This window comes from Triticum aestivum, chromosome 4D (assembly GCF_018294505.1).
Source record: "Triticum aestivum cultivar Chinese Spring chromosome 4D, IWGSC CS RefSeq v2.1, whole genome shotgun sequence".
NCBI lineage: Eukaryota > Viridiplantae > Streptophyta > Magnoliopsida > Poales > Poaceae > Triticum > Triticum aestivum.
This window is the reverse complement of record NC_057805.1, coordinates 454682999-454697031: the sequence shown is the minus strand read 5'-3', so window position 1 is coordinate 454697031 and position 14033 is coordinate 454682999.

The following is a 14033-nucleotide window of genomic DNA, read 5'->3' as shown; positions in this document are numbered from 1 at the left end:
CTCGTGTCTCTAGGAAGACAGAGAAGTCCAGGAATAAGATGCCCATCAACAGTTCTGGGCAAGCACTGACCCCAGCTGCCGTTCTGAGGAATGGGAATTGTCGTGGAATTGTCACGGCAGATGTCCACGAGCTAGGACTTAGTCGTGGAGCCATCGCAGCTAGGAAGCTTGAAGGGGTTAAGCGGGACAAGGAACACGAGGGTTTATACTGGTTCGGCCCCTTGCGGTGAAGGTAAAAGCCTACGTCCAGTTTGAGGTGGTATTGATCAGGGTTTCGATAACCAGGGAGCTAAACCGCTATGCCTGGCTCTCGATGAGATTATTCCCGTCCTTAAACCGCTGCCGGGTCGTCCCTTTAAATAGGGAGGCGGACGCCCTGCAGCTCTCAGAGTCCCGGCCGGCTCATAAGAGTGTCCGGCTCGGACTCTCAACTATTCTTGCCTTACACTACAAGTTCTACCATAACAATGATTGCAACTACGGGCTTTAAGCCATATCCGGGTCTTAAGCCCATCTTCGGCCCACCGTCTTCAAGCTTGGCACCGGGCTTCTGGCAATGACCATATGAGTAACCCGGTCCCTCCTGGCGGGTGACTCTAAGGTCTATATCCTCAACATTAGGCCCCAGATTGATTTGAGCCGGCTCATGTCAATCTTCCATTCCTTCGACAGAAAACCTCCGGCTTACAATTGTGTGAAGGCCATAACCCGGCGTGACATCATCCTCTGGACTCCGGGTAATCCGCCGTGACGTCATCTTCCATTAAGCCCGTTTTTTACTCCGCCAGATTCGCAACGGATCTTTACATTTACTGTCATCCCGAAAATCGAGGCGTTTTGTGGGGAGATAACCACGCCGTGGTCTCCTTGATTCTCGCGCCCACTTATGAGCTCGCCTTATAAATAGGCCGGCCTGGCGGGCTTTTAGCCACTTCTCTCTCCTTCATCTTCTTCCTCGCGCCACTGCTCCCCTGCCCGAGCTCTGCTACTGTCGCCGCTGTCGCGCCCCCAGTCTTCGTCAACCTTGGCCGCTGCATCACCCTGACTCGGTCCAGACAAACGGCGGCAACCTCCGCTCCTCTTCAGCTCCGGTGAGTCCTCGCTACTCCATAGAGCAGATCCGCACTAGGGCTTCATAGTTCTTCCTCTGTTCTTCGTAGTTCATCGCGGCCCTCAGTAGATTTGAATTTTACTGCCCCTTTTTGATCTTAGCTCTGTATAGACTCACTGCGGTAGATGTTTAAGACCCATTTCACATGCAAATAGCCCTCTTTTTACTGCATAAGAGCCTTGTTCGAGCTCAAGAACCTCCTCGCGTCTGTTTCTAGGTCTAGAAACTTTTCTTTTGCCCGACCATTTTGATCCAAAATATTTACTGCGATGTGTGAAACCTGTTTTACCACACTTAGTAAAAAACTGCAATCATTGAATCTCGGCGGTTTACATTCCGGTTTAAAGAAACCACGCGCCGTAGAACCTTCCGGCTTAAAGAAAACCATGCGCCATAAAATTTCCGGCTTAGCTGTGATAAGGCCTGTAGACAATCAAATTACTCTCAATCCCTCGGCGGCTTTAAATAGCCCGATGCACTTAGGTGTATACCATTAGTCCCCTTCATAAACCGCCACCTTGACATTGAACTGTAGATTTCCTCCGGCTTATAATTAACCCGGACGTTTTTCCTTTTATCATAGACTGCCGACTTTAACCATGCCTCCCAAAGCTCCCAAAGCCTCCATTACTTGCAACTGGATGAGGTCCAATGTCACCAATGAGACCCTAGCAGATTTTGTCAAGTCTGGATATCTGCCCAAGAAGGACGTCATGTCCTACCGTGCCCCTGACCCGTCAGAAGAGAGACCACAGCCAAAGGACGGGGAGGTAGTGATTTTTGCGGATCATATGAGCCGGGGCTTCGCACCGCCCGGTTCAAAGTTTTTCAGAGACATTCTGAATTTCTTCGATCTGCGGCCTCAGGACATAGGACCCAACTCAGTGTCCAATATCTGCAACTTCCAAGTGTTCTGCGAGGTTTACCTTGGAGAAGAACCTAGTCTGCTGCTCTTTAGAGAGCTTTTTTACTTGAACCGTCAGAATGAGTGCGCCAATGGGCCAAGTCTAGAGCTAGGTGGATCTCCATTCAGCGGCGAAGGGACTGCCTTTTCCCTTACGCAGAGCCGCCCAGCCACCCCAAGGACTGGAATCTGACGTGGTTTTACTGCCAAGACACGTCGCCGGCTGATGAAAGTCCGTTGCCCAGTTTTCGCCCCTCACGTCTGGAGCCAACTCACCCACTGTCAGACAAGCTGACTCAAGCGGAGCGCCAACCTCTGCTCCCCACCATCAACAAGATCAAGGCTCTCCTGGGCAATGGTCTGAATGGAATCGATCTAGTCCGGGTCTGGATCTCGTGGCGGGTGATCCCATTGAGCCGCTGCCCCGGCTTAATGTGTGAGTACACGGGCCGAAAGGACGACCCTCAGAGACACAGCCGCAATGATCTTCCTGAAGACGTTGCAGAGGAGATGACCAAGGCTCTCTTGAACGAGAGCCTGGCAGACTGCGGAAGGACCGGGTTAGCCCCCTTCTGCAAGACCAACCCAGCCCCAGCGGTAAGCTGCTGATCTGAACATCTTATCTGTACATAACTTTCATCTGAATCATTGTAAGAAAACCACATTGTATTCTTTCAGGCTGATGACAAGTTCTGGCGGGTCAAATATGACCACGAAGCGGCCAAGAAGGCCAGAAAGGCGAAGAAAGCCGCCAAGAAAGCCGCTCCCCGCAAGAAGGGGAGTAGGCCAACTGCTTCGGAGCTGATGCAATTAAGCGACAGCTCCGAGTCAGAGGTAACCCCTGAACCTGTAAGCTCTTTGTTGCGTTTATTGTTTATTTCTTGTCCGCCTTACCAACACTTGTTCATCAACAGGATGACACCGGAGCCAGTAACCCGGTGGTTGAAGAGGTAATGTCACTTTCCTCCGACTCGGAGCCCTTGCCAAGGCTGAAAGTCCGAAGGGTAACCCGGAAAGTAAGCTTTTCACATCCTTTAGCTTATCAAGATCCTCAATTTATTTTGAAGCGACAGGTTCATGAGAGCCGGCGTCACACCCGGACCAACAAGGACACCGACCTCTCCTCCGGGTTACCTGACGCATCGAGGAAGCGCCGAACTGAGGTTATTTCCCACTTGTACCCTTTTCATCCGTTGGCGGGTGTTATCCGTCAGCCACTCAATTCTTCTGACTCAAATTATCAGGAGACCTCCCCCTCTTCGGGCGACTCTATGCAGTCGAGTCTTCCGGCTTTCAAGACCGCGCCCGGGTAATGATAACCATCTCATGTTATACTTGTCTTTACTTACCCTTTTTGTGCTTAACGTTTCTGTCCTTTCAGTGCCCAAGCCAAACTCACCAAGAGGGCGAAGAAAGCCAAGCCAATCGAAGAGCCGGAGTTGCCTGAGCCGGAGGCAGCAGATCAAGAACCGCCAGCTGCCTCCGCTCCCGAAGCCGCCGCTCCAACTAACAAGGCAGCTGCCGAAGCGTCTGCTAACCCGGAGGCCTCCGGCTCGGCTCAACCAGCAAATGATCCGGACGTGGTAATCACCCGGACGGAATTTGTTGAGCCGGGGAGACCTACCGCACTGGCTAAGTGCTCCGCTAAGGGGGAGTTGCTGCAGCCCCACCGGGTGAACCTGGACCTCTCCGACCACACCAACCTGAGCATTGGAGAGCTCGTCTCTGGCTACATCAGCCAAGTGCACAAGAGCCGGGACGCAGAGGTTGCCATGGTGAACCAGATCCAGCAGAAATCTGAGGTATCATTCTGCTGTCCTCGTACTTACTGCATAGTTACCTTTACCATGCTAGCCCCCAAGTCGACGACTTATGATTGAATATGTTGTAGACTTAGGTTCCGGCTTACCCAATTGAACCGGCCATTTGTAGATAGAAACGTTCAATATGCATTAGCCCCCAAGTGCCAAGTGTCTTTGCTTGGAAAACGCTTGGGACTTGAAATTTATATAGTAACTGTTCATGTCATAACCCGGAAATGTATGCAGGCTGCTGGCAAGAAGCTAGAGGCTGACATGGCTGATCTCAAGAATCGGCTGAAGATGCAAGAGATGGAGACCCGGAAGGCAAATGCCAAATTTGTGTCTAGCATCGCCGCTCAAGAGAAGCTGAAGACGGAGTTTGACGCTGAGCGGAAGGCGTGGGCCGAAGAGAAGGCCGCATTGGTGAACCGGGCTGAACAGGCGGAGAAGACTCTCTCCGAGAAGACCGCCGAGCTCTCCGGCCTAAAGCGCCAGGTGTCCCAGATGGTGGCCGCAATCTTCGGTAAGTCGCCTCACCGGCTTTCATCAAGTTTAGAATTTTTATATCTCATAATTCATCCTTGTCGGCGGCTTATCTGATTCTGTTAAACAGGTCCCAGAAGTGCCAACCTCAACCAGAGCGTGGTAACCAAGCTGAAGGCCGTGTATACCCTGGTGGAGCAGCTCTACACCGGGTCACAGCGTGCCTTAGCTGTGGTGGCCCTATCCAACGAGGTGCCGACTCACCTGGCAGAAGTCCTTCGCCGGCTCGCTGTACTGCCTCAACGGATCCAAGAGCTGCGACGGGCCTCTGCAAGAGCCGGAGCGATCGCCGCGCTGAGCCGGGCCAAGGCGTTCCTGCCGGAGTTAGACCCGGCGGACATCGCCCTTGGCTATCCAAGCCTGAAGGAAGACGGCTCCGCTTTCGATCAGAAGGACTTCGCAGCTTGCGTGAAGGCCGTACGCCCGGTGGCCACTCTGATTGGCAATGATACAGATCTGACTAAGTATCAGCCGGGCTACGATGCAGAAAATCAGAGGATCCCTACTCCGCGCTATGAAGCCCTTAACTTGATCCCGCCGGCTCGTCAGCACACCTTCGCCCCGGAGATTGACCCGGCCGGGTTAATTGACGAGGAAGCCCAATTCGAAGCTCTCAGCGGCATCGACTGGAAGTCATCAACTTTCCAGGTCTTGGGATCAGCCGGAGGAGAAGATAGGAACGAGCCGGAGACTTCAACTCAACAAGCGTCGTAACTCGGCTGGCGGCTTAGCAAACAATGCCTCATCCTTTTGGACTCAATGAGTCTTGTAATAGAGTAGAACCAATACTTTATCTTTGTCGTGCCATCGTGCACGCCTTGAATGCTGAAGTCTGCTGAAATTGTCTCCTTTATGTTTCTCCGGGTCATAATTAATCATTTGTTTTCCTTACTCTCAAAATAGTTGCCTGTAACTATCCTGCAGAGAAAGACAAATCACAAGCCTCGAGGTGGCTTACCGCCCTGAGAATCATAGGTTTTTAGATAACCCGGAATATGAATCAAAAAAGGACTGGTCTTCAATAATATCCTAAATACAGCCGTAATAACATACTTAGCGGCCTGCAAGCATACTTCCGGCTTAGATAACCCGGGTAGGAAGGTTGGCACCGCAATTCCGGTTTACCTGTCTTAATAACACCCATTGTGTTCAGCTAATACTGTAAACCAAAGTTAAGCCGGCAAAGTGAGACCCGGCCGTACACACTTGGAAATAAACAGACGGAACTTGCTATAAAGCAGAGGAACTTAGGGGCTTCCGGTTCGAATACGACCAGAGACCCGGCCCAAAGGGGTTATGCTAGGATTCGAATGCGATCATATAGCCCCCAGTGGGTGTGGCGATGCCAATCAAGAGGGTACCGACAGCTATGTTCTCTTCGGTTCGAATACGACCCATGTTTGAACAGGAAGCCCCCAAGTGATTTTAAGAATTGTTTAACGACGCTGATTCGAATACGATCCACGTCGGTTCTCAAAGGGGTTAAACTAAGATTCAAATATGATCAAAGAAAACTCCCAATGAGCTCGGCACTTTGCCAATCAAATGGGTATCGACAGCTATGTTCTCTTTGGTTCGAATACGACCCATGTTTGAACAGGAAGCCCCCAAGTGACCTTATTGCTTATAGCTAGATTCGAACACGATCATAAGCTGGATCCTCCTTCAAGTTATCATGTAATCTTGTAATGAAAAACAACACGTACATCTTTGGAGGAGGAAAAAGGACAGAGGTCCTGCTTTATTGCTTATCATAATATATACATGGCTGAGAGAAATATGTACATTACGAGAGCCGGTGGCTCAAGTGTAGTAAGGCCGAAGCTGAGCTATGTTCCACGGCCGACGGGTCTCTTCCTCCGACTTACGTGAATCTTTGCGCTCCCGAATGTCAATGAGGTAATATGACCCGTTGTGCAAGTTCTTGCTGACCACAAAGGGCCCTTCCCAAGGCGGGGACAGCTTGTGTGCATCTGTTTGATCCTGGATGAGCCGGAGCACGAGATCGCCTTCCTGGAAGACCCGGGATTTAACCCGGCGGCTATGATAACGGCGCAGGTCTTGTTGGTAAATCGCTGAACGGGCTGCTGCCACATCACGCTGTTCGTCCAACAAGTCAAGAGCATCCTTGGCGCGCCTGTTCATTATCCGTCTCAACATAAGCCGCCACTCGAGGTGAGTCATGACGGATGTCACTGGGGAGGACTGCTTCTGCCCCATAAACCATGAAGAAAGGCGTAAAACCTGTAGACCTGTTAGGAGTAGTGTTGATGCTCCATAACACGGAGGGCAACTCCTCCACCCAACAACCCGGCGTCCGTTGCAAAGGGACCAAAAGCCGGGGCTTGATACCCTTCAGAATCTCCTGATTAGCTCTCTCAGCTTGACCATTGGATTGAGGATGAGCCACTGAGGAAACATCAAGTCGGATATGCTCTCGTTGACAAAACTCTTCCATGGCGCCTTTGGAGAGATTGGTGCCATTGTCAGTGATAATGCTGTGCGGAAAACCAAAGCGAAAGATCACCTTTTTCATAAACTGAACCGCCGTGGCTGCATCGCACTTGCTAACTGGCTCCGCTTCAACCCACTTGGTAAACTTGTCAACTGCCACCAAAAGGTGGGTCTTCTTATCCTTGGACCTTTTGAAAGGCCCAACCATATCAAGCCCCCAGACCGCAAAGGGCCAAGTAATTGGGATCATCCTCAGCTCTTGAGCCGGTACATGAGCCCGTCGCGAGAACCTTTGGCAACCATCACACTTACTGACCAAGTCCTCTGCATCAGCATGAGCCGTCAACCAATAAAAACCATGACGAAAAGCCTTGGCCACAAGAGACTTTGAGCCGGCGTGATGGCCGCAATCCCCTTCATGGATCTCACGCAAGATCTCTTGACCTTCCTCAGGGGAAACACAACGCTGAAACGCTCCCGTAACACTGCGGTGGTGCAACTCACCATTGATAACGATCATTGACTTAGCCCGCCGGGTTATTTGCCTGGCCAAAGTTTCATCCTCAGGTAACTCGCCCCGGGTCATGTAAGCCAGATAGGGCATTGTCCAGTCTGGTATGATATGGAGAGCCGCCACCAGTCGTGCCTCCGGGTCGGGGACAGCCAAGTTTTCCTCTGTAGGCAACTTAACAGAAGGATTATACAGGACATCCAGGAAAGTATTAGGCGGCACCGGCTTTCGCTGAGAGCCTAGCCGGCTTAAAGCATCAGCCGCCTCGTTCTTCCTGCGATCAATGTGCTCTACTTGGTAGCCCTGAAAGTGCCCAGCAATGGCATCAACTTCGCGGCGATAAGCCGCCATGAGAGGGTCCTTAGAGTCCCACTTGCCTGATACTTGTTGAGCCACCAAGTCTGAGTCACCGAAACACCTGACCCGGCTCAAGCTCATCTCCTTAGCCATCCGAAGACCGTGGAGCAAGGCCTCGTACTCAGCCGCATTGTTAGTGCAAGGAAACATCAATTGTAGCACATAATGGAACTTGTCACCTTGAGGGGAAGCCAATACAACTCCAGCCCCCGAGCCCTCCAACTGCCTGGACCCATCGAAGTGAATAGTCCAATATGTGTTATCCGGCTTTTGCTCGGGCACTTGTGACTCTGTCCAATCATTGATGAAATCCACCAAGGCCTGAGATTTAACAGCAGTGCGTGGCACATATTTGAGACCATGAGGTCCGAGCTCGATAGCCCACTTAGCCACTCTCCCTGTGGCCTCTCTATTTTGAATGATATCACCAAGAGGGGCAGAACTGACCACGGTTATGGGATGGCCCTGGAAATAATGCTTAAGCTTCCGGCTTGCCATGAACACACCATAAACAAGCTTCTGCCAATGTGGATACCGCTGTTTGGACTCGATAAGCACTTCGCTGACATAATAAACCGGCCGCTGAACCGGATGCTCCTTACCCTCTTCCTTGCGTTCCACCACCACAGCCACACTGACGGCTCGTGTGTTCGCCGCCACGTACAGTAATAAGGGCTCCTTATCAACCGGAGCAGCAAGGACTGGGGGCTCTGCCAGCTGCTTCTTCAAATCCTCAAAAGCGGTATTAGCTGCATCATTCCAGACAAAGTTATCAGTTTTCTTCATCAACTGATATAATGGCATGGCCTTCTCACCCAAACGGCTTATAAACCGGCTTAAAGCAGCGATGCGACCCGCCAAACGCTGAACATCATTTATACACGCCGGCTTAGCTAGGGAGGTGATGGCCTTGATCTTCTCCGGGTTAGCTTCAATGCCTCTGTCAGAAACCAAGAAACCCAAAGTTTGCCTGCAGGAACACCAAAAACACACTTGGCCGGGTTAAGCATCATCTTGTAGACCCGGAGATTATCAAAGGTTTCCCTTAAATCATCTATCAGGGTTTCCTCTTTTATGGACTTAACCACAATATCGTCCACATAAGCGTGAACATTGCGCCCAATCTGTTTATGAAGACAGTTCTGTACACAACGCTGGTAAGTCGCCTGTGCACACTTGAGCCCAAAGGGCATAGACACATCGCAGAAGGCTCCAAAGGGAGTGATGAACGCCGTCTTCTCCTGGTCCTTAACTGCCATTTTAATCTGATGATATCCGGAATAAGCATCCAAGAAACTTAAGCGCGCACAACCTGCCGTAGCATCAATAATTTGATCAATACGGGGGAGGGCAAAAGGATCAGCCGGACATGCCTTGTTTAAGTCCGTATAATCCACACACATCCGCCAAGTGCCGTTCTTCTTGAGCACGAGCACCGGGTTAGCCAACCACTCCGGGTGAAAGACTTCAACAATAAACCCGGCCGCCAAGAGCCGGGCCACCTCTTCACCAATAGCTTTCCGCCGCTCCTCATTGAACCGCCGAAGGAACTGCCTGACCGGCTTAAATTTCGGATCAACATTGAGAGTGTGCTCAGCGAGTTCTCTAGGTACACCTGGCATGTCCGAAGGTTTCCATGCGAAGATGTCCCTATTCTCACGGATGAACTCGATGAGCGTGCTTTCCTATTTTGGATCCAGGTTGGCACTGATGCTAAACTGCTGAGATGAATCTCCTGGAGTGAAATCAACGAAGTTTAGTCTCATCAGCCGACTTAAATTTCATTGCCGGCTCATGCTCCGTAGTCGGCTTTTTCAAAGAGGTCATATCAGTGGGGTCAACATTGTCCTTGTAAAACTTCAACTCCTCTGTTGCGCAAACAGATTCTGCATAAGCTGCATCGCCTTCCTCACATTCCAAGGCCACCTTCCGGCTGCCGTGAACCGTAATGGTCCCATTATGACCCGGCATCTTGAGCTGTAAGTAAACATAACACGGCCGTGCCATGAATTTGGCGTAAGCCGGCCGCCCAAATATAGCATGGTACGGACTTCTTATCTTGACCACCTCAAAGGTCAATTTTTCCACCCTGTAGTTGTTTTCATCTCCGAAGGCCACTTCCAACTCGATCTTGCCGACTGGATAAGCCGACTTACCAGGTACCACACCATGGAAGATAGTGTTTGACTGGCTGAGGTTCTTATCAACCAATCCCATACGGCGAAAAGTCTCATAATAGAGGATGTTGATGCTGCTGCCTCCATCCATGAGCACCTTAGTGAACTTATATCCTCCCACCTGAGGAGCCACCACTAAGGCCAAGTGACCCGGATTGTCTACCCGGGGAGGGTGATCCTCTCTACTCCACACTATAGGCTGCTCAGACCACCGCAAGTAGCGTGGAACCGCCGGCTCAACAGCATTCACGGCCCTCTTATGAAGCTTCTGGTCTCGCTTACATAGACTGGTGGTGAATACATGGTACTGTCCACCGCTAAGCTGCTTGGGATTGGTCTGATAACCCCCTACTGCTGTTGATGACCCTAGCCAGACTGCTGATTAAAGCCCCCTTGACCATTCGGAGGATTGGAATTTGAGCCGCCGCCCGGGCCATGAAAACCGCCGGCGCCTGAGCCGCCGCCCGGGCCATTGTAATTCTTAAAGGCCTTCATGATTGCACAGTCCTTCCATAGATGAGTCGCTGGCTTCTCTCTAGAGCCATGCCTTGGACAAGGCTCATTCAACAGCTGCTCCAGCGTCGGGCCTGACCCGCCGCCTCGGGGAGGGGGCCTCCCCTTACGTCGCTGGTTATTCCCTTGTGAGCTGGCGTTGGCCACAAACTCTAGGCTGCCGTCGGCCTTGCGCTTGCCTCCTCCTTGGTTCCCCGGGTTATGCTGAGGACCCTTGCCATTGCCGTTCTTCTTTCCCTTCCCTGTCCTTTCATCATCTGAAGCGGGGTCCTTGGTACCATCAGAATCGGCGTACTTGACAAGAGCCGCCATCAGTGTACCCATATCATTGCAGTCGCGCTTAAGCCGCCCGAGTTTCATCTTTAGGGGCACAAAACGACAATTCTGCTCCAACATTAAGACTGCAGAGCCGGCGTCCATCTTATCCGAGGAGTGTATTATCTCCTTAACCCGGCGAACCCAATGTGTCGTAGACTCCCCTTCCTGCTGCTTGCAGTTAGTCAAATCCACAATTGACATAGATTGCCTACAGGTATCCTTGAAGTTTTGGATGAACCGGGCTTTCAGCTCAGCCCAAGACCCAATGGAATTCGGTGGTAGCCCTTTCAACCAAGTGCGGGCAGTCCCATCTAACATCATGGTAAAATACTTAGCCATGGCCGCCTCACTGACCTCCAGCAGCTCCATAGCCATCTCATAACTCTCGATCCAGGCTGCAGGTTGTAAGTCTGCTGTGTAATTAGGCACCTTCCTAGGGCCTTTGAAGTCCTTGGGTAGACGCTCATTGCGGATAGCTGGCACTAAACAAGGGACACCCCCAGTCCTGGTAGGGATACCCACGTCGACGGAAGTCGTCGGATAAGCCGGGGGGGTCTGGTAAGCCGTCAATTGAGGCACCTGCTCCGCCTCTTGCCGCGCTCTGTCCTGGTCTGCTGCGTGAAAGGCTCCGTTATGAACCGGGCCATGGCCAGGGGGCGGGTCATGGCGTCGGACGTTACTTGAACCGGTCGCTGAGACCATGTGTCTGTTGTAACTCGGGCTCCGGCCTGGACGAGGGGTCGAGTGGATCCTGTCTCGGCTGTAGGAATACGCCTCTTGTTGCGCCAGTGCTGTCTGAAGGAGTTCCCGGACCCGACGGGTTTCAATAGCCGTCGGAGAGTCGCTGTCCGTGCTGCCGCGGCGACCATGTTCTCCAGCGGGTTATTATAATGACCCGGGGGTATTGGTACGTACTGAGGCGGGGCAGGGGGCACCTGGGGAGGCCCCATCACTTGTGGCTGAATAGGGGTCCCAGACCCGGGCACTATGATCCCTGGCGGGTTACTAGACCCTGCACCTGGCGTGTTGAAGAGGTTTCGCGGATCGTAAACCGGAGGGAGTCGAGATTGGGCCTTTTGATGCCTCCTTCTCAGGACCTCATTGGACGCGTTTTGGTCCATCGTTAGCCAGAAGGACTGCGCTTGAATCAATTGGGTTTGGGCGTCGAGAGCCGCCCTTTCCGCAGCCATCCTGATCCCCTCTGCTGCCAGATCCTCCTTAGCTTTCACTAGATCCAATTTCAACTGCGCCACCTCCGCATCATGCTGAGCTTGATCTGCCGGGTCAACCGTAGCGGTTAACAGCGCCATCATCTTGTCCGTGAGATCCATTAGTGCCTGAGCCGGAGAAGGCACCGGGTTTCCCGCTCCAGCGGCGGGGTTCTGAACAGGCTGCGCACCGGCCATAAAGACTCCAACCTGACTTGGCGGCTCAAACGGGTCCGGAATACTGTCACCATCGGAACAACCCATGAGCCTGCCATCTTGGAGTTGATACAACGAGTTTGACTCATCGGTGGACGACTCGCCGTCAGAGCCGGCGGCCGCCTCATCACCAGATCCAGATTGATCAGAGGGTCCTCCATGGATACATCCCACAAAAGCGTGCCGTAAGGCAGGCCGGGCCCGGGCGGGTCGTGCACGCTGAGCCGCCTCGATGAGATCGGCGCAGAGATCCGGCTCAGGGCCCGGCTCACCAATCTTGCCAATGAAAACATGAATTCCACCGAAGGGGACCCGATACCCGTACTCAATTGAGCCGGCGTCGGGGCCCCAGTTTGCATCGTCGATATAGAGCTTGTCGCGACGACTCTTGGTCATCCGGCCCACAGCGTATCCCTTGAGCCCTTCAAAGTTGCCCTTCAAGAACTCAAATCCACCGTGCGCTGGCCCCACGGTGGGCGCCAACTGTCGTGGAATTGTCACGGCAGATGTCCACGAGCTAGGACTTAGTCGTGGAGCCATCGCAGCTAGGAAGCTTGAAGGGGTTAAGCGGGACAAGGAACACGAGGGTTTATACTGGTTCGGCCCCTTGCGGTGAAGGTAAAAGCCTACGTCCAGTTTGAGGTGGTATTGATCAGGGTTTCGATAACCAGGGAGCTAAACCGCTATGCCTGGCTCTCGATGAGATTATTCCCGTCCTTAAACCGCTGTCGGGTCGTCCCTTTAAATAGGGAGGCGGACGCCCTGCAGCTCTCAGAGTCCCGGCCGGCTCATAAGAGTGTCCGGCTCGGACTCTCAACTATTCTTGCCTTACACTACAAGTTCTACCATAACAATGATTGCAACTACGGGCTTTAAGCCATATCCGGGTCTTAAGCCCATCTTCGGCCCGCCGTCTTCAAGCTTGGCGCCGGGCTTCTGGCAATGACCATATGAGTAACCCGGCCCCTCCTGGCGGGTGACTCTAAGGTCTATATCCTCAACAGGAATGAAGCTATTGATCTGTCAAGTGACGAAGATCTTGGCGATGATGCTCCTGAGCTTCTGATAAAGAGCAAGCAAGAGGCAGAGATCTTCAATGATCTGCCCCTCTTTGATGTGGATATCTTGAATAACTTCATTGATGAGTGGTTTGACAACCCAAGCCTCAGTATCGATGATCTACAGCTCCCAGTTGGCATCAGTGTCTCTTTCCACAGAGCCATTGCTCATGAGCTGGCTCTGGCTCAGAAGATCGTTGAGCTGAAGAACAAAATTGACTATGAGAAAGCTCAATTCAAGAAGCACATGGCCAAGCTCAGCATGGCTGATGTTCAAAACTTCAAGCAGATGTTGCATGACCTCAAGGAGGCGTTTCACAAGAAACGTGAAGAAGCAAAAGGTTCAAGAGAGCGAATGAAACACCTCGCTGCAAAATGTGTTCAAGCTCACAATGAAGCAGAAAAGCGCAAGGCTCTTGGGCGTCCTGGCATCGACCCCAAGTTGGCTGCCAAAAATAAGAAGCCTGCTGTGGGCCAAGCTGAAGCATCAGGGCGGGAAGAACCTCGCATTGTCTTCCCTGCCAGCATGACAGGCTCGAAGCCAAAGTTCCCCACAGCTGCTTCAGAACTGAAGAAGAGAAGGACAGCTGAGGCTGAAGCTAGAAAGCGCAAGAACAAGATTGCCACTGATGATGCACCACGACCAAGAAGCGGAAGACGAAGTCTTCGAAGAAAGATCGGGCTGCTCCCCCAGAGCCCGTTTTTGTCGAGCCCATTTCAGTTGCTCGTCCTGCATCCAAACACCAAGAGCGTCAGCTAGTAGTTCACGAGCCTGCTTCCACAGAGGCTCCTGAAGCTGAAGAAGTTCCAGTTGTTGACCCCATCGTAGCTGAAGCCATTGGTCCACAAGACAATGTAGAT